The sequence below is a fragment of the Sinocyclocheilus anshuiensis genome, unplaced genomic scaffold (assembly GCF_001515605.1).
Source record: "Sinocyclocheilus anshuiensis isolate Anshui unplaced genomic scaffold, SAMN03320099.WGS_v1.1 scaffold2182, whole genome shotgun sequence".
Taxonomy (NCBI): domain Eukaryota; kingdom Metazoa; phylum Chordata; class Actinopteri; order Cypriniformes; family Cyprinidae; genus Sinocyclocheilus; species Sinocyclocheilus anshuiensis.
Genome location: NW_015557240.1, coordinates 13,703 through 17,515, shown reverse-complemented (window position 1 = coordinate 17,515; position 3,813 = coordinate 13,703).

Sequence of the window (3,813 nt, the reverse complement as noted above, 5' to 3'; positions counted from 1 at the left end):
AAATGGCTGCAATATAACAAAGAGTGAAAAATTTAAGGGGGTCTGAATACTTTCCGTACCCACTGTACGTCCATATATATTTGGATACTGACACAGTTTTCATAATTTTGGCTCTATATGCCACCAGAATAGACTTAAAATGAAACAATTAAGATGAAATTGAAGTGCAGACTTTCAGCTTTAATTCAATGGCTTGAACAAAAATTTAACATAAAATGCGTAGGAATTACAACCATTTTATACACAGTTCCCCCCATTTTCAAAGGGCTCAAATGTAATTGGACAAATAAATATAATCATAAATAAAATGTTCATTTTTAATATTTTGTTGAGAATCCTTTGAAGGCAATGACTGCTTTAAGTCTGGAACTCATGGACATCAGCAGAGACTGGGTTTACTTTTTTGTGATGCTTTGCCAGGCCTTTACTGCAGCTGACTTCAGTTGTTGTGTGTTTGTGGCTCTTTCTGCCTTTAGTTTTGTCTTCAGCGAGTGAAATGCTACTCAGTCGGGTTTAGATCAGTTGATTTGATTTGGCCATTGCAGAATATTCCACTTTTTTTACCTTTAAAAACTCCTGGGTTGTTTTTGTTCTATGTTTTGGGTCATTGTCCATTTGTACTACACTGTAAAAAATGTCAAGCCGTTTCAACTAATTATTATTTAGTAACAAGTTCCACAGAAAATGTAAGTTCAGTCAGTTTCTGTCTTCAAAGTGTTGCCTGAATTGTTATTTTTTAGTTGGCTCAACTTTTACTGAAATAGTTTTATAGTCCATTCAACTAAAATTATTTAATTGGTCAAACATTTAGAAAACTACAGCAAATTGTGTCAATTAAAATTTAACTATTCACTCCATGTGTTTCATATGTTACCTCAACTAAGATTTATTATTTGGGCATCATAAGAAATTGCTGTGGAACTAGTCATTATATTTTATATTTTATTTTATATTTTATATTGAGTTTAAGAAAATTATTACCTGGTGTCTATCAATCACTAAAACACACACATTACAACACATAATAGCCTTTATTTAATAACAATCTGCATTTATAACATTTGTCATACAGACTAAACATGCAGGCTCAAAGGGATAGTTCACCCAAAAAGTTGCTGTTAATTGACTCACCCTCAAGCCATTCAAGATGTAGTTAACTTTGAAGATGTAGAAATTTTGAGGTGAAAACATTGTCTTTGAAAACATTGCAATTCATAAACTGCATGTCTCTGGCTGCCGGCTTTTGAGAGTCAAATAAACATATACAGACAAGACCAAATTACCAAAGGCTCCTGAGGACACATTGAGGTCTTATGAAGCTAAACAATCAAAAACTGGCAGCCACAGACGTGCAGTGTATGAATCGCCAAGGATCACCGTTTCAGATAAAAATCTTCTTTACTATTCTACTGAAGAAAAAAAGTCACTGACATCTGAGATGGCCTGAGTCAATAAAATAACAGCAAATTTCCATTTTTGGGTTAACTATCCCTTTAAAGTGCTCCAGTTGTCAAACATTACATTTGTAATACAACTGCAAAATGTATTTTAAACATTTGTTTAATGGGGGGCTCTAGTGAGCAGGCGATGGAATAGAACGTGTTCCGAAGGAGCTCCTGCCTAAGTTTTAGTTAATTTTGTATAAAAAGCAACATATCCTTTGTAATTATCCCCAGCGCGATTCGTAATATATACCTGCATAAACAGTGAGTGAGATGAATGAGTCTTGTATAGAGTGATGGCCTCTAAGCTTCGGAAATATAAATACTGCGGATCCTCCAGTTCTAGGCCTAATACCTCCTCGACGCAAATTTCTGCTTCCGATTGTGCATCGACTCCTCCGGACTTGACCACGAGCGAAATTGATATGGAAGAACTGAAATCTCAGATTCTGAGATGGCGTCATCGATCGAGCGGTTGGACCGATATGCAAACTGGAAGGGGTCCAGTGAAGTTCACTCGAATTCTTGAATCGATTTTGCTTGATTTGAGTTGAATTACTGAAATAAATGAACTTTTCCACGACATTCTAATTTATTGAGATGCACCTGTATCCGCAGTGATAAGGACTGAACTTAAGAACTCTCTCGCTGACAATTTCAACTTTTTAAAGAGCGAGCTACAAGCAGTTAGAACATAAATAGCCAACAATGCGACGCTAATGCGAACTGATATTGAACAAATGAAGGCTACCATTAAATATATGGAAGGCAACATGTCAATGTGGACGGATGAAGTGAACGAACTACAAGCCGTGGAGAGCACTTTGAAGACGGAACTGAAAGAGCTACGAGATAAATCCGAGGACATGGAGGGGAGGATGTGAAGGTGCAAAATTCGAATCGTGGGTGTCGCGGAGGGACCGGGATCAGCTTCCACGGAGTCGGTCTCTAAACTACTATCCGAAGCTGGATAAGGAAGTTCTGGTAGACCGCTCACACTGCAGTCTAAGACCACTGACCCCCAGAGGAAAGCCACGAGTGATTGTAGCAAAGCTACACTACTATCAAGATTGCGTCGAGGTCTTGCGTCGAGCACGAAGTCAGGCTCCACTCTGGTTTAACGGTGAATCCATTGCAATATTCCCGGATTATACTGCTAGTGTCGCTAAAGCTCGGGTCGTATTCACGGACGTCAGGAAGCCACTACGAGAGCAACGAGGTGTTCGATATGGCTTACTGTTTCCTGCCCGATTACGGATCACTCACAACGGTGCGGAAAGAGAATTCCTGGACCCGGACAAAGGGTTAGGGTTAGGGTTTAAGGGTTTGAAATTAGAAAAAGTTCATTAAAAAATACACTAATGCTTTAATTAGAAGATAGATCACCTTCTAAAACCAACCTATTTATTACTTGTCTTCTCTTGAAATCAAATAACTCTGACTTCATGATGCATTAACAGGAAGAAAATTATAATAACATAAACAAAGTTTCAAGTGCCCAACCAAAGGGAACGCTAAAAAAAAAAAAAACACATTTTAGGAAAATCAACATAAATTTATGAAGTTAGCTTATGTGATGTTCTCTCAAATATTTCAGTTGTATTGAAAATTCAACATTCAAGATGACTTTGGGAAACGAGTGAATGCAACTAGTGAAAGATAACTGCAGACATGGAAGAAATGGGTCTATTAAGACTCTAAAAGTCTGTTAAGACTCGTTTTCTTTTCTTCTTCTTCTGTTATGTTGCACATTAGCAACATATTAGTGCACTGCTGCCTCTCACTACTTTATTAATGTCATTGGTTCCTTTGTGGCTACTTGAATATTTTAAGTAAGTAAGTGTCACTCAAAACAGTAAGTAAATTGTTTTATTTGCCTTGAAAGTAGCTGTAACTTAATAAAACCTAGTAAGTATAACAACTAAGTAAAGATTACTAATTAAGTCTAAGTAAGGTAAACTATTGGATTTTACAGTGTAGTAAGTATAGCAACTAAGTAAAAATAACTAATTAAATCTTAGTAAGGTAAACTATTGGATTTTACAGTGCAGTACTGATCGTATGGGTGCTGGATGAGATTTTTTCTAGCTTTACTAGCTGCTGCCTGTCTGTCAGGAAGCTGGTGATCCACTGACAGATGGAGGTGGGCACAGACAGCTGAGTTAATTTGGGCAGGAGGAGGTTTGGGATGATAGTGTTAAAAGCCAAACTGAAGTCCACAAACAGGATCCTACATAAGTCCCTGGTCTGTCTAGATGTTGCAGGATGTAGTGCAGTCCCATGTTGACTGTATCATCCACAGACCTGTATGCTCTGTAGGCAAACTGCAGGGGGTCCAGTAAGGGTCCAGTGATGTCCTTCAGATAAGCCA